The sequence below is a fragment of the Triturus cristatus genome, chromosome 3_1 (assembly GCF_964204655.1).
Source record: "Triturus cristatus chromosome 3_1, aTriCri1.1, whole genome shotgun sequence".
Lineage (NCBI taxonomy): Eukaryota > Metazoa > Chordata > Amphibia > Caudata > Salamandridae > Triturus > Triturus cristatus.
Window position 1 is genome coordinate 839441482 of NC_140583.1, and position 22508 is coordinate 839463989.

General features: G+C 48.2%; 1 pseudogene; it reads left to right on the plus strand.

Moving 5' to 3' along the window:
- Positions 1-22508, plus strand: part of LOC146861151 (protein spire homolog 1-like) — an 89769-nt pseudogene that overhangs the window by 54649 nt on the left and 12612 nt on the right.

Genomic DNA, 22508 nt, shown 5'->3' on the forward strand with positions numbered 1-22508 from the left:
TGCCCCTCATTTCCTGCACAGCATAAAACAAACTTTCACGCACTGCGTCCAGCCAGGGCAGGCCAACCCTGCTTCCCCGCACCACTGTACACAGTTAAGGTTTCTAACCACAACACATTTTTTTGGGGGGGTGAGGGGGGGCGGGGGGAGTTTATATAGCGAGAACTCGACTCAAAGGTATCAGAAAGCTTTATATGAGCGCCAGTCGCGTTACAGATGGACACATTTATTTTTGTTAGGCACAGGGAGATTGAGTGATTTGCCCAGAATCACACGATGTTGAGCGTCCCTTCCTGACTGAAAGCCGGTTCCCCAGCTTCTAGGTCGACAGCTCTGTTAGGCCACGCTCTCTCACCTTGTGTATCTTGGTAAGGCCTTCTGCGGGCGATGGTGTGTAGACTGCCCTATGTACAGCCCACCCGGGCCCTCATTCCCAATGGCCCGTTCCGCAGCTCTGCTGCACAAAGGTATTCCAAACGGAGATTTCACCCACTACTTGGAAGCAAGACCTCTGGGTGGAATACCGGGAAAACAGATGAAAAATTGACACAGTAACTCCAATTCCCGAAGGAAATTCCCCAAAAATTCACAATCCCTATTATTGTCACCCCCTTAAAATTACCGGGAGACTTAACAGTAGATAGGGTTGGGTGGGTGTTGTAAAAACAACGGGGAGTTTTACGGACCACTAGTAAAGAAAACCCTAGGTTGATCGGAAATAAACTACAAACGACTCATTGTTGGGCTGTCTCCATCCTGAAGACCTTTTAACTGTTTATTCCCAGGGTGGCGGCACACCAACACACGCAGTAAGTGGCATCCATGTGGAATTGTGGTGCTTCACGCACTTTACCTGAACGATTCCAGCGAAGTATGTAAAACTGAACTTTTATTACTGCATTCCCTTGGAGCTTTACTTTTTGAAAAATAGAAAAAAATAGCATCATGAAAAACATCGAAAAACGAATGTGCTATTTGGAGTGTATTGACAAAGCCTGACATCTAATCACTAAGCAAAGGAAATATAGTATTCAACTATTGATAATTCAAATCATTTAAAAAAAAACAAGCATCAATGTACTGGGAAAATGCCCGATTTGTAGTAGGATACTGCAGCAGAAATACCAACGCCTAATAAGGAGACCACAAAAACACATTTTGAAGGGCCACAGTTTTATAAAAGTGAAATATAAAACAAAATACCATATGTGTTGCTGTTTTTGTTATGGTCGTTTTTTGTACATTTAGGACAAGCATAATTCAACATAAACTAGTGGACTACCGTGCCAGATAAATCCCATTAAAAGTCATTGCGTCAGCGTATTAGCAATCGCCTGCTGGCTAGGGTACACTGTGTGCATGGCTCTGCTAAAGCATTCGAACCTATCTTGAAGTGCGCCCCCTCCCCCCTTCCCGCGCCCCATCAAAAGCATTTTTGTACCGGGCAGTATAAGGCCGAGCAACAGGAACATGGACGGAATACACAGGAAGCCCTTTACAATAAACCTGAAACCTGTGCGTCCCAAGGATCATGCTTTTCCAGGTTTGTCCAGCGGAGGCAGCAGAGGGCAGGATAATAATTCCAACGTGATGTGGCAAGGCGATGAGGCAAAACACATCTGCAAGAGTAAGAGAAGCTCTTGTCCGAGATCTGAGAAGAGCACCACGGGCTTTATTATTGGTTTGAGATCGGGCACAAGAATGGACTGCTCTTCACGCGGGTGGGAAGGGAATAAAATGCAACGACTACTGTAGTATTAGCCCAGCAGCTGCAACCCACAGCTTCTCACAAACACTTGCGAATGGATGCCATTTTATTGACGACTCAGACGCAAACCTCTATTTCACTGAATGCAAATTGTCCTATGTTGAAGGGGAGCATTTGTTGTTTATCAGCCATGCAAAGATTTACTTTTAATGAAGTAATATGCATTTAATCTGATCTTTTTAATAAAGCGCCTTGCTTGCCGTTTTTTTTATCAACTTCTGAGCACCCTAGAACAGGCACAATTATGCAGATAAGAGAGGACAGATAGATGCTTTGTCGGCGTTACGTCATGGCAAACCTGTGGTGCCGAATGCGTGTGCGCCATTTTATCAGCAGGGGAAGGGCCCAATTTCTCACCACTTGAAATGCTATCTCTTTACTCTCCATCCCAGCACTTTTATAGCCCTCATTTCCTGGTTTATCAGGCTTTCTATGCAGGGGCGGTTCCTCCGTGGGAGTTGAGGAGCGTAGCCCTGCCACCTAAAATGCCCCTAAAAGCCCCTGAAATGAAAATTAAAATGGTAATAAAGGTCATTTATTACCATTTTATTTTTCATCCCCCGTCACGAACCGAGGGTCAGGACGGGCTCGGTTTGCAGAGTGATGGCAGTAGGGAGGAGGGTGGGCTGCCTGGGCACTTTTCAAAGTGCGCATGTCCCTTTGGGCAGACATCTTGCGACAGCCAGCCAGACATGCGCACCTATAAAGCTCTAACCCAGCTGTCTTAAGACAGCTGGGTTAGGGCAAGTGCAGGGCTCTAGTGTCCTCATGAGCAGCAAGAGAGGCCGCTGCCTCCAATCCTGGCGCTTCTCTTATGCTGGTGAGAGAAGGACCAGGATTGGTTAAGGCAGTCGGCTGGGGCCTGCTTAGGACTGCATCAGAAGAAGGGCATGCTGTGAGGAGGAGGCTGTGTAAGGTGTTTTTTATTTTTACCCATTTTCCGGCCCCACCATTCCCCATAGATGCCAGCCACGACTGTTTCCATGCAGATAAAAAAAAGTGCTCCACAAATATACTTTTAGAGGTGGGCGAGCCAACAAATTAACACAGTTAGCTGAACCAGAGTCAAGCAAAGTTTCGGCTTTGGCTCTAAGAGCCCGTGAAAGAGACGAGTCCTGAAAATGTTTGGCATGTAAATCATACAACAAGGATGTTAGAATATGGAAAGGAGCCAAATTATTAAAAAAATGCATAATTCTTACCAGACCTTAGTACATCAAATTATGTCTCTGCATCATGAAGTATTTATGAAAAGTGAGAGGTTTTAAGGAGAAAGTGAGATACATTCCTGGCCTCGCTGTTATGACAATGCTATTAGTAAACTAAGAGGCAAATCAGTTGCCATGTGTACTCTATACATGGCCTAAATCTTGATTATACAGAGAGCAACATTATAGTTTAATAATTCACATATTTGAAGGTACTCTGATATGTGATAATGAAAAAAAAGGAGCTATAGTGACAAAGTATTTGCCTAGGTTCACACAGTTTGGTCAAGCAGGGAATCGGGGAATGATCCCAGATTTTCCACTTTAGCACTGTGCAATTCTGCCACTAAACAGATATCTCACCAATTTCAAAGGTTAATGTGCTGGCCATAATTCTTCGAAAATGAGATGGTATTAGAGCATAGAGGATGGACAGAATCCACATTTTATTTTTGGCAGTTTCACATAACACAAACATCGCCCCCAGATAAGCGAGTCCACAACAGACACATATTATCTACAGGTTTTTTTTATAATACAGGGAGATGCGCCCGGATTCATAGGTTGCAGAGCTGAGGCCAGATTCGAACTTGACTTTCCATGTTACATGTTTGGCATTTGTAGCTACTAAGCCAAGTGGCCTCCTGCTAAAGCTCAGATTGTTTTGGGCTCGAGGTACCAAGAGGACCTAAAGGTGAGCCAGAGCCAAGCATCCGGCTCTATCTTTCCGATGCTCGCCCACCTCTAGTTACATACACAGGGTATGAGCGAAGAGCAAGACCTAATTTGTTTTATGCCAATCCATCAACAAGGCCATTGAAGTTGTGTTACTAGTTATAGGTATAGTGATTATGCACTGTTGATATATGTAGCACTTACAACGAGGCGTAGAACGCTAATCTAAAGAGCCCACAATCAGTTTCTCCTGCTCGTTTTATTTTAAGAGTTGCAGTTGCTTTCCAAAGAGTGTTTTAACGCATTTAAGGATAATTTTCACAGAGAGGGTAGGAGAAGGTGGCAGCTTGTTTTTTCACGTGGGATCTCAATGATTCACACTTGCATCAAGAGGGTTTTGTGGTGATCTAGGGATTACATACATTGAAAAAGAACAGCCAGGGACAGTAGTAAGTCAAGATGACAGGGGAGATGGCTGGTGTTCCAGACATTTTGTTAATTTGATAATTCATTGGAAGGCAAACGCACACGACTGACTCCACCCCCACCGACCCCAAAACGCCCGGCTTTTTGAGATACAAATCCAGCATTACAATGGATAGAACAAATTAACTTCACTTTAATTTGATTGTAAGTTGCTCAAAGCCCTGCCATTTTAAACAGTATAGATACTTTACGAGCTTTCAGATAAGTATGTGTGATATTAAGATTATCCTGCAAGAGAAGCAAGTATTTTGGCAGAAACGAACAAAGTGTTGTGTCCACTGACCCTAAAATGAAGGGAAACGGCTAGTAAAAGAAGGAAGCCTCTAATTCTCAGGAAAATATGGGAAACCTGCAGGGAATTGTTTTTCACTTTCTGCAGAAAAAAAGGATAACATCTGCAGAATCAAAGGTGAAAAAGATCCTAATATATTTTAGAACAATGGTAAAATTAATGATAAAAGTACCAAGGGCACTCGAAATATTTATTTCCAACCTTTTCAGTGTTTAGAAAAACGTTTATTGAAACATGAAAAGTTCCTGTTCATCTAAGGCACTTCTCTCTCCAGCTATAGATTGATGTCAAGGTCTTGAGCTCACTAACACATTCTCCCTGCACACATCTCTCGGCAGCCTTTCTGTGTCCTTCATGCATGTATATGTATAGCCACACACCTTTCCTTAGGCCCCTCTTTGCATGTTTGTGTACCTGACCAAGGGACCCATATACCTTGCATAAATTAGGGCCCATGACCAGCATTTCCCTCATGGTTGTCTGTCAACCCCAACCCCGGCCCCACCACTCTTACCTACACAGACCATGGCTGCCCATTACCCCCTTCCTACACCACCACCTCTGTCAACTGCTTGGCCCCCTCGCAATTCATCTGAGCTGCAGTTAAAATTAATATAAACATCAGTGTTGCTAGTCAGTGGTAAGCCAATACTCTAGCGGCTGTTCCTTGCCCCCTCCTTCCTCTTATTCCTCTTCTCTTTCTAATGTCTTTATACTTTTTCTGCCTAAAAATTCAGGCAGTCACAGACAATATTCAGGTCATTTCCAAAAGTTAAAACATTTGCAGATATTAGTAAAATGTCAAAATTCTGCAGAAAACGATGACATATGTGGGGAATTAAGAAGTCTGCCCCTTGGAGATTTGGACTCTCCCTACCTGGAGTGTAGAAAGGCCCATGGCACCCGCACAGCTTTGCATTGTGTTTGGTTCTGCACAAAGGAAACGATGGTTATGAAAATCAGTATTTCATTCATTTTGTGAGGGTACGAGTGATTGTGCAATATCTTTTTCATTGGCCATGTTTCTAGGCTCCTTATGCATTTGGGTGCATACAAGGTTATTCATTGTGTTTACTACTCCTTCACAACTTTGCTGACTGAAAGATGAACCGTTTAATTTCCCAGCATACTAGGAATAAACAACGCCATCACTTCAGCTCCACAGTTTTGCAGAAAACACCTGTATACACAAGTTTACTGTCCCAGTCCTAAAATCACTGGTAAACAAAGTTAATAGAGCTGGCTGCCGTGCAGTTTAAGGGCACCGATGTCTCGAGGTAATGTTGATTACAGCAATTTGAAGAACATCAACAAGATAAATTGCAACATAATTACCAGGGACCATGTTTCGTTGCCCAACAACCGTAGCTGCTTCTTTAGACTGATGTTTACCCAGCCTTGCACAAATGCAGGGTGCCAATGCGGAGCACTAGTGGGTTATGACATGGGTTTGAAGAGGCAGAAGAAAAACTCACCTTGTGTATCATGTACATATATAATAGTAGATAGTTAGTAGGGCCTAGTTTCCATGGGAGAAGCGTTTTTTTGACTTGGCTATATCTTTGACGCAGTTTAACGAATCTTCACAAAATGCTACCAAACCAAAGTGTAAGCCGTTGAATCTTACTGTGCATGGAATGTTTTAGGGTAATCCATCAAGTGGGGGTTGAGAAAAAAGGAGGGGGGTGTAAAAAAATGTGAATTTCACATGTTAATTCCCATAAGGATTTTGAACACAAACACAGCCTGAACGGCTGGATAGAATGAAACCAAATTTGGCAGAAAGGGAGCTCTTGTCTAGAAAGAACGCTTTTTGTTATTTGGTGTAAATATGTTCAGTAGTTGTAGAGGTATTAAAGGAAATCCAAATTTGTATATCCAGGGTCATGACTAATTTGCGCGCCAATATGAATGCTGTGATTGGCTGGCCACAACCTGGGCAGAAAGTTGTAACCACCATTTAAGTAAAGGGACACTGTCCCCGGGGCTGAAAATAAAGAACAAAAGTGGTATAAGGGGTCAGGGTAGAGGTACCTTGACTCCATGGCTGGAATATAGGGGTGTTTCGGGTGACACCTTATACATTGAAAACATCTAAAAACAGTTTTTTCCCCTCATGCAAAATTCACAAATGCATCGCGATGCTCAGTGCGGCCCCCGTGTAACGTTGCGGCTAATTTGCAAATATCGCACAAAAAAATACATTCACACTCACTCACAGACGCACTCAGAGACTCACACACCCACTTACTGACTAACATCTCCGCGAGAGGTGTCCAGCTCATGACAAGACGGGGTCCTACATACTTACCCACCAGGTACCGGGGTTGGATCATCCAGTAAGGGGATTCTTGGCAGAACATACACCCCAGATACGTAGGTTAGGGTCCGTATAGTAGGAGTACGTCAGATTGTCATAATATTTCATATGCTTACATAAATACGTTGTTTCAGCATGATGGTGGAACTTTTTGTATTGTTCACTGTCCTGATACTTCTTATTACTTTCATCTGTTTCTGTCTATTGATCATTGCAGCAGACCTGGCTTGGCAGTTCGGGATGGACTGTTCCCATGAGGAACAGGGTCAAGACTGATTTGCATTTGGTTGGGTCTGAACTAGGGTGGCGAAGTGATCTAAAGAATGATGATGGATTCAACCCAAATCTGTGACTAGTGGTGCGTGTCTGAAAAGATTCAGCGCTCTGCCCAGCATCTCCTTGTGTTTGCTTTATTCGCCCTAAGTGGGCAGGCGATGGCCAGACGTGGGTCCCTTGATCACTTTGCCACTGGATTCAAGCTAGCCTGGCTGATGATGGGTGTTATCCAGAAACTGGTCCCAGGGTGCTTGTTTCTGGTCCAGGGAAGACCTGGATTGGCAGTTTGGGCTCGACTGTTCCCACGTAGAACAGGGTCAAGACTGATTTGTATATGGCTGGGTCTGAACTGGGGTGGCGAAGTGAGCTAAAGAATGACGATGGATTCAACCCAGATCTGTGGCTGGGGGTGAGTGTCTGAAAAGTTTCAGGGCTCCGTCCAGCATCTCCTTGTGTTCACATAGATTCTAAACAAGAATCACGTTGGTTCAATAAACACTGAAAACATCCCTCTGTGTATTCTTTGTATAATTCTCTGAGCAAAAGAGAGCACAAGTGTATAAGCAAAAGGTTCTAGATCTGTAACCATGGTTCTTGAGGGGCAGTGTTTAATTCGAACTGTGGTTTCCAGTGCGCGGCACTGGCACTTTATTGCCAACACCAGTACTTATGGCAATGTCCCACATGATGGCTGCTATTTGTCTAGATTTACACAAAACAGTTGTTTATTAAGTAAATAAACATTTAAAAGGACTAATACCTGCTTGCCTAAGCCATTCTCATAGCTTTGGGGGCCAGGAATAGTCTGATTTGTCACTCTTTTATGAGTGCAGTGGTAGGTAGCTGTTTCTGTACTTTCACGCTGGCAGGGTCAATGGATGGTGCAAGCTGCAGTGGCCTCCAGAGGAGGGCCCTGGTAGTTCTTTTTTTATTTTATCAATTAAGCACTGTGTAACAGGGTTGTCCTGTTCAGTGGTTGCCAGAACTGTTTGTTCCCTGTCTAGGTTTAGGGGGGCTTATGGTGGCACTGTGATTTAGCTAGTCTATGGGACAACATATCCTGCAGGGGTACACGGAATCAGTGTGGCATCATCCGAATGTTTATGTCATCCACAAACACGCAGTTCCTACTGCTTAGTAGAAACTACACAACATGGCACCGCCAACGTTGTTTGGATTCGTACTTTGTATGGATCAACTGAGTAGTTCAATCGTGTCTTATGAGAGACCCCTACACACCTTTTAACAGGAGATGCCGTGGTGGTAGGGAATACCCTTCTTGGCTGAGTAGGTATATCTTATGTATTGGCTGTTGGTAATTCAAGCTTGAGAGGATCTAATTCCCACGTTGATAGCCTACTCTGTACTTCATTTTCACATACACGGCACAAAACATTGCTGAGAATTGCAGATATGCAGTTACTCAGAAACTTCTACAACATGGTCTCACACTAGATGGTGGGGACCCTACCTTCGTGGTTGAGGCACATGGAGCATATAGGAAAGAGGTGTTTTATTCTTACATTACATTCCCAGCTGCAGATGCTCTAACACAAGTATTTCACACATGCACTGAGGATGAAATACCAAATGAATGCACTCCATACGAGGCAATAGAAGTTCTTTTCACTTACCATGAACATATCAATTGGTTTAAAGACACCTTCCCACACTCAATCGAAAACGTGAGACTGGGCCCACTTAAGAATGAGGGGGCGTCATGGCTAGACCTAGCCGGATACACACTGCATCCCAGTATCAATGATTAGGCCGCCGCTAAGGTGTGGGGATTGTACAATAATCTAGTGACAATATACAGATGCCTGTGATACAAACATAAATACTTGCTCCTGCGCGAGCCATTCAAGCCTCATCCCCACAATTGGTTACACCAATCATTAGCCCAAAAACACTGAATGCAGTTATGGGTAAGGTTCCCACCAAGAGGTTAGAAATTCCATTTGGATTGCACAGAAAACAAATCAGCTTGAAGCAGTGTTTTCCCATACGGGCTTGCAGGGAAAGCTTAGAATACTGACAATTTGCTTGCCGATGTGGATGGCTCCCCCTGTGGAGGACTGTGCAACTTGGGTACTGTCTTTGCTACAGTAAATACCAAGACACATGGTACCCGTTCTCTGGCTGTTCTGCCTGAAGTGCTGAAACAGATCCAGAATGTGTTTGGGGCAGCAGCTGCCATGGACCTGAGGATAAAACCAGTGGCATAGCTAGGCCTTATGCCTCCTGTGGTAACCCCTGCATTTGCCAACAGCAGCACTAACTGTAAGAGCGGGGGAGGGCTGGCGATCCCTGACTTTGCCGCCCCGCAACAGGTAGGAGGGGGGCGTGAGGCCTCTGCCCCCAAAACTCATGCTGCCCGGGCAGAACGCTCCCCCACCCACGACCTCCTTGCTGTGCCACTGGATGAAACTGATGGGCAACTTTGCCGAAGTATCCGCCAAAAGTTTGTGCCCCATTAAAGGGGAAGCAGCAGTATTAGCTATACGCCAACACTTGAGGGATTTCACTTCTGCACAGCAGGTGTGCGAATTACCTAAAATTATTGAAGAAAACTGTGCTACGCTTGGTAGAGATCATTTGGTAGCCATACCTGCGAAACCACAGTTGAAGCGTAATTCTGAAAATGATAAGTCTAAGCAAGCACCCGACTCTTCGACAAAGAAGAAATGGGATGATAAGAAAAACAAAGATAAAACAAAATCATGGGGTGGGTCTCCTACACAGGTATCTACTGAGAAACATTATAACTTATGAAACCGTGATAATGTCAGACCGTCTGACAGGTATCAGGGTTCTGATACATGTCCGTCTCGTTCCTTCCAGGACTCATCTGACAAACATTTGGAGAGAGGAGGATTGTCAGAGTACAGATCGGAAGAGCATGTGAAAGTGAAGACGGAGCCACAACGCTCGTCTGACTACATTATTAAGCAAGAAGAAAAACCTAAAATATCAAAACCTGAATTCAAAAGGAAGAAGGTAGCTGGACTTAAGATCAGGCTTACCTCGGATATTGAGGACTCTGCCTCTGAGCGGAGAATGGTTAGTTACAATGCTGGACCACACAGCAGAAGTCATGATAGTTCACCAGAACCTGATGGATTGTCAGGTGGGAGTAGCACTGAGTGAGTACATCACGGTGGAAACAGCAGATACCAGGGTAAGCATTTCCCATCGTCGATACGAAGTCCAACTACGGTTGGAGGGGGACATGCCTAGGTTTATTAATGTCCTCTCTTGGGAGGACGTCACTCAAGGATACAATATTCTTCTGGCCAAAAAGGATTGGTCCCCTGATTTTGTAATGGATTGCCCAAACAGGGAAATGGTATTAACCAGCTTTTTCTGACCTCGACCCAGAATCAATTAAACATTCATACGCCAATGAGTGAGCGCTAGAGCTAGCTTCTGCGTTATACCTCAACTATGTGGGGTGGGATGACGGTTCACCTTATCATGACATTCCATTGAGGACAAACCTCAACCTCAGAGACAATCTCCAATAAAAAACTAAGCTAAACAAGGGAAATCATAGACCAACTTGAATACCGAGGTGTCATAGAAAGTTGCACTTCATCTATGAATAATCTTCTGTTTCCAGTCATTAAACCAGATCATTCATATCGTCTAATATTTGATGACAGATATTTGAACTCAGCTAATTGCATATTAGCAGTACAAAACACACAGAGTGCCACACTAATGAATAACATTGTGTGGAAGAAATTCAAAACAACGCTAGATATCTCAAATTGATTTTTCTGGCAAAATTTAGTGCCTGGAAGTAGATACTTGACAGCATTCAGTGCTCTTGGTTCTCAAAAACACTTTTGCTGTTTGCCCCAAGGGTATAAGAATAGCCCTAGGCTGTTCAGCCAGAGTTACAGAACTACTTGTAAACTTTGATGACCAGGCATTGTCCTACATCGATGACATATATTTGATGGATGATGACTTTATTGAACACTTGACCAGAGTAAACCGCTTAATCCTAGGGTTTGCTCACATGGGCTATAAATGTAATTGCAAGAAATCAAAAATCGCCTACCTTAAAGTCCTATTTCTGGGCTATGAGTTGTCAAGTGAAGGTAATAGTCTTGCGAACCAATTTGTAGAAAAATGTGTGTTGGTCCAACCACCAACAACTTTGAAAAGATTACAATTGGCAGAACATACCTTCCAGATTACATAGAAAGTGTTAAACAATTCTACGATTTGATACATCCAGACTTTTCAAGCACACACTGGACACAGGAACATACAGAAATTCTAAGTTCCGTAAAAGCTGACATGATAGCTTCCAAACATCTACACACACGTGTAAACACAACAAACCTGGTGATCCATGTGATCGCAGGAACATCGGGGTACACTTATGTCAGATTCAATGAAGGTGACACAGTACCAATTGCGTATAAATCACATTTATCTACAAATTCTGAAATGCATTTTGCACCTACTGAGAAAATACTGACAGTAGTACAGACTTCTGTAGTGAGAGAGTGAGCCTTGGCTCAAGGGAAACACATAATTGCTCTGACCCTGGTCCCAACCCTGGAGACAGTCACCAGAGCAAGCATTCCAACCGCTAAAGCATTACATCCACGATGGATACAATGGTCTAACTCACTCACTGCAACAGATGTAGATTACAGATTTGATTCTACACTACAAGCACAAGCCTTCCTGCAGTACGAACAAGAATAACCTCTGCCTAATGAAATAATGCCTCTAGACCGCTATGACTATATCATTTACACTGATGGTTCTGCTCAGCCTGCCATAGGGACACAGCACCAATACTAAGTGGCGTGCACAATAGTAAAAAGGTGTATGCATAATGGAGAATTCCATCCTGAGAAAACACACACGCAGTCACTAGGTCAATTGTGCAGTGCAGCTGGCAGAATTAAAGGCTCTAGTACTGGCTCTAGAGAATACAGATGCTGGATTCCCCACACTTATATTGTGTGATTCGTATTATTGTGTGCAGTCATAATGAATAGCTACATTATTGGAGCCAGAATGGACATTAACATCACAAATCTGTTTTCACCATACCACCTTACAGGACAACAGATAATTATGGCAACGTAAAGGTGCAAAAGATACTGTGTTACATATTGAAAGACTGGAGAAATTACCTTTTACAGTTGCTGAAATAGCATCCTCTGATTGGATAATCCATGGGTACATTACACTACCAAATTCGCCTTTCCACTTTCTGTACTGTCTACAACACCATCTAGTGGGCATATTTGAAGCTTTAAAAGAAGGGTTTATACATGAATATTGAGTTCTTCCTTTCAAATTCCAGTGTTGGAATAAGGATAGTGACGTTTTTCTCAGCGGTTCTGATTGTGAGAATGCTTTGAGCGGGTCCCTAGTATACAAAGATGTTTTATTGTATGGAGCATGTGATGCCTCAGAGGCAAACTTGTCTTGCTACTTGAAAGGCTCCTTGGCAGCTGTGATACGTGTGATTACTCTCAAAAGAACAGTTAAGGTTTCTGTGGGATGAAACGCAGGGTTGCCTATGTGGTGACAGTGTATTCCATTGTTACTTGTACACAAGACCGGTTTCCAACAGCTTGTACAGTTAGGGAGGATACGGTGTGGCCTTCGATTATTCTTACCAACATGCATTTTGAAGCCCTGAGCAAACTGAAAGCCTTATTATTTCACAAAGATGTGGCCTTAACTTCTGCTAAGGAGACGTTTGATCTTCAGGTGGCAAGGTCCTCTTCAGAGATACAAGTGCTACTCCGCACTAACTTCCCACGACATTTTGGAGAATTTGTGCATTGTATTTTTAACATGTCCCACACAACAGGAATAGCGTGTTTTTCAAAGGCATAGGCTTTGGGTTGGTTAGCACCTTCAAGATAGCGTTCTGAGTCATTCTTTCGGTCATCCACTCTCTCCTTGTTAGTATCTTTGGAGGTCTTCCGCTGGTCCTGTTCCTAATTGCAGGGATAGTCATTTCAATATTTTTGCTCCACAATGAATGTCCCATATAAAGACCGAATGGAGCTGGTAAAGTCCATGTCCTGATATGCTGTGAGTGCATGATGCATTACTTTGGCGCACCCATGCTTCGAGAACTCAATGAGCATTGGTTCCTATCATTTCGGCCTGTATGGCTTCACTGCCTCATGTGCACTTAGGAGTGGGCCCTGAATTTGTGCTTGAGGTTGCAATTTGTTGAACCTTCGGACATACATGCACTGATGGACTCACTAAATGCCCATTTGTATAGTTGTCCCCGTGGATATTATTTCTACTGGCTGCATTCTACAAGCCTCCCTGGGTTGCTTCTGCGCCTTGCGGATTGGATCTTGGTTCTGGCTTGGTGGAACACTGACCGGCTATTCTTGCTCATGCAGTGGCTGCTGTGGGGGGTGGATGGGAACATACTTGCTCTGTCAATTTGTCTCTTTGACGGGGGGCGTGGCTTGGCTGCCGAGCGGAATGGCTGCCTGAAACCGCAGCTCCGCCGATCGAGCACAGAAATCCTTCAATTATTAGCTGAACTGGGGTGCGAGCTCGGTCCTCCCCGCCCGAGACGGTAGTCCTGGGTGTCCGCCCTGTGCTCTGGCTTTTCTGACCCCGTCGGCGGCTTGTGGACGGAGAGCGGCCCACGGGCGGCGCGGAGTCGTGGCGGCCTACACCATTCGCTAGAGCCGGGGCCTTGCGTGTGGAGTGCCCGAAACCTATCCGAGGGGTGAGGCAGAGGCTGTTCGCTCGCCCAAAGAAACGCGCACCCCGGCGAAGGTCTCACCCCCTACGGCTGTCGGAGTGAAGCTGAGGAAGCGCCGGCTGGTGTGGAAGACCGCCGAACGTCCGCCCCTGGATTGCACGACGGCGCACGGCGACGGGCCCGATCGGCTGATCGCAGTGGCGGCCATTTTGCCTGAAGCAGAAGTCCCATGGTCGAAGGGAGACGATCGGAGAGACGAGGTCGGCTGCCGTACATCCCCCGACAATACTGTGGTGAGGTTGGAGCGTTGACCTGGGATGTGGACAGTGCACGGCTGTACTAGGGTTGTCCTGCTCCGGCGGCCTGCGCTGTGACTCTCCCCGCCTGCTCCGCTTAGGGTGCGCGCCCCGCTATTGGAGGCCCAGCCATTCAGCCTACCTACTGGGACTAACCGCCCTGCTGCCCTCGGTGAGACGCTGAGGGTCGGCGACTGGCGGCGTCTGGTCGCGGCCGCCAAAGCATACTCGCGGCGCCGGGAGGCGGCTGGTGAGTGGCCATGGGCAAACCGGACACGCGGCAGCCGAAAATCACTTTCGACAAGTCCAAGCAGAAGCCGCCGGACCCAGACCCAGACCTCCGTGAGGCCGAATCTTCTCGAGCGGACCGGAGTGGTGCTCAGGAGGCGGACATTAAGGCCATGTTTCAGGAACTGAAAACAAGCTTACATGGCATTGATGGAAAAATGGATGCGCTGGCTGCCCGCATGGACGGTATCACGTCCCGCATGGACAAACAAGAGGGGAGAGTGGAATCGCTCGAAACACGTGTGGCCGACACGGAGGAAAATCAGACCGGCCATGCCGGCCAACTGCGGGGCATGGAGAAGATTCTAACACTCATTCAGCAGAAAAATGAGGATTTGGAGGCGCGCTCGCGGCGCAACAACGTCCGCATCACGGGTGTGGCGGAAACGACGGACATAACCAGCATGGAGCTCTTTGTCGAACAAATGTGTAAGGATCTGTTTGGGTCGGGATTGTCTCCGATGTTCCTGGTCGAGAGGGCTCACAGATCACTGGGGCCCAGGCCTAAACCCGGTGCACCGCCCCGGCCTATTATTGCACGAATCTTGAATTATAGGGACCGGGACGTGATCTTACGAATGGCAAGGGACATATCGGACTTGCAATACAGGGGCAACCACATTGCACTATACCCGGACTATACGATGCAGGTTCAAGCCGCTCGAAGGGAATTTTTGCCGGCGAAGAAACTTTTTCAACAGGCGGGCACCAAATACTCCCTCATCTACCCCGCTAAACTCCGGGTCCAAGGTCCCGGTAAGCCATCCTTTTTTGTTGACGCTAAGGCGGCTATGAAATATGCCAAACAACTGTTAAAGGACCAAAAGGCTCAGACACCTGCAGTTGACCCGGACCAGTGGGACAGGCTAAGTGACGTTGAATGACTACTCCTGTTTACTTCTTGTTAAATCGCTGGGTGTCGCCTGTCCACGCTGTGCTGGGCCATATTGAGAATGTTTAATTCCCTGGTGTTCCAATTTCAGATGCTATGAGGGAGCTGAGCAGGGCTGCGGGATTGGGGGGGGGTGGTCCTTGAGCTGGTACACTAGTCTCGCGCTCGATCGCCCTGTCACAAGTACAGGGCCTGTAGGTGGCCAACCTGCGTACCTTAAGGGATGATTCCCATTCATTGTTCACATTTAGAGACTGTAGTTACAGTTGTTGTAGTTGGGAGGGGGTCCAGGGAGTTCATTGCACAACCTGATTGGGGGGTTGGAGCGGGAGGGTTAGGGGTTTGGCTGGGGCTGGGGGTTTTTGTTGTGTTTTATTTAAGTTTCAGAGCCGGGTCGGAGGTGGCGAAAACTGCTATTGAATCGCACGATGTGCACAGCGCGCTGTCATGTCGACAGTCACCTAGCAAGAGGTGTTCTGGCATTTACCGGGCAGGCTGCCCAGCTGGCCGGGTGGGATGTGTGTTGTCTGACAGGGACGGGCTGCAGGAATCGATGCAACGAGGAACGGGTCCGTGGCCTGCTCGAGTTCTATTTCCCTGCTTGGTGCCTGGTGGAGGTTCCCTGCCCTGTTGGCGGGCGTACAGATTGCTGTGGCATTGCCGCCCTCATATATTGGGACCCGCTGGATTGGAAATGCGTGCTTCGAGATTTGGCGTGACTTGGCCGGGTGACTGGGGGGTAGGTGTTTGCTTGAGGCTTGCCCGAACTCTGTTAACACGTATGGTGCGGTGAATAGCATAAAGTGTATTACCTGGAATGTACGGGGCATGAATGATAGGCGGAAAGTGAGACTGATACAGGCCTTTCTGATTAGGAAGGGTGCGGACATTTGCCTTCTGCAGGAGACGCACCTGACGGACAATGCTGCGCAGCTGCTCAGACACAACCGATGGGGTGAGGTAGTTCACGCTCACTACTCTAACTACTCTAGAGGGGTGGCGATACTTATCAGGAAAGGGCTTCACTGGAGGACGCATGAGGAAATCAGGGACGTGGGGGGCAGGTTTGTTCTGTTGGTAGGTTCGCTGTGCGGCGCGAGAGTGATTCTGGTGAATGTTTATGGCCCGAATGACGATAATCCAGATTTCTACGAGGGATTGTGGCATAAGGTGCGGAACTGTGGACCTGCTGCGATACTGTGGGGAGGAGACTATAATGTGGTACTGTCAGATACTGCAGATAGGCAGGGCACCACTCGGGAACATCACCCTAGGGCGTCGGAGGCGCTTGGCCATATTATGCAAGAGGCAGGGCTGGTGGACTCCTGGAGGACACTGCACCCTGAGACCCGCGCCGGTACGTGTATCACAGCTCATCGTGCGGCCTGGTCCAGATTGGATTTCTGGCTGCTGTCCAGAGATCTGCACTCATCGGTGTTAGAGGTGACTCACTTGCCGCGGTCACTTTCTGATCATGCCCCGGTTTGCTTAACGATCTCCACCCCGCCGCAGTACATTCAGCCGTTTAGTTGGAGATTCCCGTCCCGGGCTCTGCGCGACCAGGTCTTCCAGCACTCTTTGCGGGAAAAACTGGAGGAATACTTCGCACTAAACGAGGGCTCAGTAGATTCACCTGGCGTGCTCTGGGAGGCCTGTAAAGCTGTGACAAGGGGCCACTGCATGGCGCTAAAAACTGGGGTTTTGCGCTCCATTAGAGCTACTCTCGGCAGGTTGGAATCCGAACTGGCTCAGCTTGAAGCTGCGATGGTGGCAGCCCCGTCTGGTGGTGCGAGTGCAGACTTCAGGACGAAACTGACCGAGTATCAAGAGGAGGCTGAGAGGGAGGTCAGGTTCTTGTCCAAAGATTCTCAGGCCAGGCGTTACGGAGAGGGTGATAGAGCTGGCCGAACACTAGCAAATCTGCTGCGCCCGCCACGCGGGTCGGAGCATATTCTTGAGATACAGGAGTCGGGGGGTGCAGTGATTCGAGATCCTCCGGCTATACTGGCGGTGATGACAGACTACTATAAGGACTTGTACACCTCTAAGGTGTCCCCTGACGACACTATTATTAGTGATTACCTGGACACCATAGCTCTTGCGTGGTTCAGTAATAGTGCCCGACAATATATGGACCTCCCCTTCACGCAGGAGGACATTCGAGCGGTTATAGCCGCTATGCCGCTCAGCAAGGCACCAGGCCCAGACGGGCTGACGGCAGCCTTCTACAAGGAATACGCAGACCTACTGGTCCCTCGCTTGCATAATGTTTTTGAGGAAGCGATGGAGGTTGGCATCCTCCCTGCCTCGATGCGAGAGGCCCTCATCATTACGCTGCTTAAACCTGGCAAGAATCCTGTTACCCCGGACTCATATCGCCCACTCTCGCTAATTAATCTTGACGCCAAAATCTACGCGAAACTACTCGCTGACCGCCTGAAACTTATGCTGCCTCAGATAGCGTTGTCCGATCAGTCGGGCTTTGTGATGGGGCGGTCCACTTCCCACAATCTTAGAGTGCTGTTTGGGCTCCTGCATTATTTGGATCCCAAGGTACAAGCCGCGGCCGCATTGCTTGACGCCACTAAGGCGTTCGACTCACTAGAGTGGAAATTCCTACGGGCGTTATTCACTCGCATGGGTTTCAGCCCCTCCTTTGCCAGGCGTATTGGAATAATCTATAATCACCCGACGGCTAGGGTACGGGTTAATGGTCAGACGTCTTCCCCGATCCCCATAACCAGAGGCACTCGGCAGGGCTGCCCCTTGTCGCCACTGCTGTTCGCTATTGCGACGGAGCCGCTGGCGGCTCGTTTGCGCCAACACCACACTCATCGCAGTATCGGCTTCACGTCGCGTGGCCTGCTGGTCTCTATGTACGCCGACGACATAACCATATATATGATGAATCCATCGGAAAACTTCGACCCACTGATGCGTGAGGTGACAAGGTATAGCGGCCTCACGGGTATCGATGTCAACTGGTCAAAGTCGGCGATGTTCCCGCTGACGGACGGTACGAGTCACTGCCACACGGAATTCCCGATTGACTGGGTCACTGATGAGATTAAATACCTGGGCATACGGTTTAGCCGATCGATACAGGACATATGGCTGGCCAATTTTGGGGTGGCCGTGGAATGGCTGGAGTGCAAAGTGAAGCGCTGGAAAGCGCTGCCACTATCTCTGATTGGCCGCATAGCAATTGCTAAAATGATGGTCGTTCCTAAGTTTCTTTACTTATTCGTAAACATCCCCGTGCCACTCACTAAGTCGTTCTTTCGCCGGCTCCGCTCCGCCTTGATTGAACTGGTCTGGGCGGGTAAGCAGCCCAGAGTGGCCTGGAACCTCCTCACACTTCCCTTCCGTCAGGGGGGACTCGCGGCCCCGGACATGGAGCTATATGCGTACAGTGCTCAGGCCCAATATCTGCACTACTGGCAGCACCCGATCCCTTACCAGCCGCACGTGGCCATCGAGATGGATGTTGCGGCCCCCTGCCCCCTTCGTGCAGCGGCATATCAGAGATACAGACGCTCCAGGGACGACATTGACACTGTTGAGATGGTACGCTGGGCCTGGTCAAGCATTGCCAAACGTGCAGGCGTAGATGACTTATATGCGCCGAGTATGCCCCTCGCGGATAATCCCCTATTGGGGCCATTGACGGACGCGGCAGTGGCGCGGCGGGCGCAGGCCTGCGGACTGAAGGTGGCGGGAGACTTGTACCCGGACGATACCTTCCTCACAGTGCGGGACATGGCGGCAGCGCCGGAACCGACGTCCTCGGAGCTTCTTCTCTACTATCAACTGCGGTCCGCCTGCAAGGGCAGGTACCCTATGTTTCCGGAGGCTCCGCCGACGATTGCGGCCTTGGAGGACGTACTCTCGAACTCCTCCGCGCGCAAACTGATCACACGGATCTATAGAGCTACTCAAAGCACGGCTCCGGTTGCGTGCACTGACTCTAGATCCGCGTGGGAACTTGAAGCGGGTATATCTATTACCGAGAAGCAGTGGGAGTACTGTTGCTCCCAACTTGAAAACCTATCCCCTAATTATAGGCTGCGGTTGGTGCACTTCAACTATCTGCACCGGACCTACCGGACGCCCATTCAATTGTGTAGGATGGGTCTGCGGTCTGATGCGTGCTGTTGGAGATGCGGTGCGCAGGATGCCGCGTTCTATCACCTTGTCTGGGTTTGTGGCCCCATACGCGACTTCTGGATTGCAGTCTTCAATGCCGTGGGGCAGATCGTGGGGATGGTACTGGGGCCGGACCCACTTGTGGCCCTATTGGGATTCGTTAGAAATGTGCCCAAGACCTCACGTAGGCTCGTGGCCATTTTATTATTACTTGCTAAGCGTCAGGTAGCGCTACACTGGAAGAAGACAATGCCGCCAAACGTGAAGGCCTGGATAAGATCGGCGGTGTACTGTAGGGAGCAGCTGACCTCATACTGGGACCAGCTGCCGCAGCGCTCGCGGCCTGTAGATATCTGGCAGCCACTGGTAGACTGGTTGGCTAGTACGACAGCGTTGGAAGATGACCAAGCGGGCTGATCGTGGCTTAAATGACGTGGAGAGGTTGGAGTTCGACTGTGGGGTGCTGTAAGTGGTGATCCGCCTGGCATAAGAGATCTGGGATGTGGGGTTCGCTCTTTGAGGGGGGTTGTCTGTCGCTTGCTCTGTCTGGGCGGGCTGTGGGCGCAGCGTGAAGATGATTATGTCATTTCGATCATTTACTGTTTGCTTCCCTTCGACTCGGGCTCTTTATTAGTTCTGTTTTGTTTGTTCCATTGTAAAATGCTGTATCGCCGTTTGAAAGTACGATCTCAAATGCTTGGGCGGAGTTCCGCCTCGTATACTAGCTGCCTGCCTCCGGGTTGTTGGCTGAATAGCGGTGTACTCTTCGATGGAACAATAAAGATTTTTGAAAAACAAAAACAAAAAAAAAAAAAAAAAATTTGTCTCTTTGACCATCTTCTGCAGACGCTGTGAACAGAAATATTTCATCCACCACTCAGAACACATAAACCTCTAGTTATTCCGTTTAGTTGGAACTTTTTATTTGGCCTGATTTTAATATACCAAATTGGCTTAAATAGACTTTGCTTTATAGCTTATATAATTTTAAAGGAAATATGGCTTTCTTTAAGCTTTGGGTCTTAGAATAGCATAGGTGCCTTTTTAAGACCTTCTCTTAGTATTTTAACATGCAATTTTAAAGCAATTACCTTTGCATATATTAGTACATTGTATTAGTAGGATTTTTAGCTTTAAATAGCTTCATTGGAGACTTATGTCCTAGAAGTGGGTGTCATCAATCAATCAATCAAAAAGCAATTGTAAAGTGCAACACTGTCACCCTCAAGGGTATTTTGGTGCTGTGTCTCCATCAAAGAGCCAGGTCTTCTTTCTGAAGTCTGCCAGAGAGGGGGCTGTACGTAGCTGGAGGGGAAGGTCGTTCCAGGTCATGGCAGCGATGTAGGAGAAGGAGCAGCCACTGTTGCAATGGATGTGGGTGGTATGTGCGAGGGTGAGTGGAGGTACGCAGGTGTCTAGAGGGTTGGTGGATGTTCCTTCAGTGGATGATGTAGGCAGGTCCTAGGTCATGGAAGGCTTTGTAGGCGTGCGTGAGGATCTTGAACTGGCAGCTCTAATGGATTTCATGTGTCTGTTAGCCCTAGAAGTAAAAGTTGCCATTTTACATGAACACCAGGCATTCCAAAAGTTGCCTTCACATTTCACTTTTAACACACATTTGCATTTGGGAAACTTTGGGTTAGTTTCCTAGAAACATAGACCTTGCTTCAATCAATCAGTCATTTAAGGAATTTGTAGAGCGCACTACTAACCCATGAGGGTCTCAAGGTGCTAGGGGGGTGCTGCTACTGCTCGAACAGCCAGGTCTTGAGTAGCCTCCTGAAGATTAGTAGGTCTAGGGTCTGCCGTAGGAGGATGGTGTTCCAGGTCTTGGCGGCAAGGTAGGAGAACAATCTGCCACCGGAGGTCACTCTTCAGATGCGGGGGATGGTGGCGAGGGCGGAGCGGAGCTGGCGGTCGGGGTGTAGAAGGTGAGGCGTCTGTTGAGGTATGCTGGTCCGGTGTCGTGGAGTGCCTTGTGTGCGTGAGTGAGGAGCTTGAAGGTGATCCTCTTGTTGACGGGCAGCCAGTGCAGGTCTCTCAGGTGGGGTGTGATGTGGCTGTGTCGAGGGATGTCGAGAATCAGGAGGGCAGAGGCGTTCTGTATGCGTTGTAGTCGTTTCAGCAGTTTGGCCGGGGCTCCCGCGTAGAGGGCGTTTCCGTAGTCCAGCCTGCTGCTGTCGAGGGACAGGGTGACCGTTTTTCTTGTGTCAGTGGGGATCCACCTGTAGATCTTGCGGAGCATGCAGAGTTGAAGCAGGAGAATGAGACGGTGTTGACTGGTCATGGAGAGTGTTGAGTCGAGGACGAAACCCAGGTTACGAGCGTGGTCGGTGGATGTTGGTGCTGCTCCCAGGGCGGTCGGCCACCAGGAGTCGTCCCAGGCTGAGGGGTGGAGCTGAGGATGAGGACCTCTGTCTTGTCCGAGTTCAGCTTCAGATGGCTGTTCTTCATCCATTTGGTGACGGCTTTCATTCCTTCGTGGAAGTTAGTCTTGGCGGTGAGGGGGTCCTTGGTGAGGGAGAGGATCAGCTGTGTGTAATCGGCGTAGGAGATGATGTTGAGGTTGTGTAGTCTGGCGAGCAGGGCCATGTAGATGTTGAACAATGTCGGGCTGAGGGATGATCCTTGAGGCAGACGCTCTGGGTTCTGCCGGAGAGGAAGGAGGTGGTCCAATCCAGAGCTTTGTCTCGGACCCCTGCGTTGTGGAGTCGTGTGCATAGGGTGCAGTGGCAGACTGTGTCGAAGGCGGCTGATAGGTCCAGGAGGATGTGGGCTGCGGTTTCGCCGTTGTCCAGTAGGGCCCTGATGTCATCGGTGGCGGCGATGAGTGCAGTTTCGGTGCTGTGGTTGCTGCGGTACCCAGACTGGGACGGGTCCAGGATGTTGTTCTCCTCGAGGTAGTGGGTCGCAGCTTGTTGACGGTTTTCTCGATGACCTTTGCCGGGAACGGGAGCAGGGAGATAGGCCAGAAGTTCTTAAGGGCCCTCGGATCTGCCTTGGGTTTCTTGAGCAAGGCGTTGATCTCGGCGTGCTTCTAGCTCTCCAGGAAGGTCGCAGTCTCGAAGGAGATGTTGATGGCCTTGCGGAGATGGGGTGCGATGGTGGCGCTGGGTTTGTTGAAGATGTGGTGTGGGCAC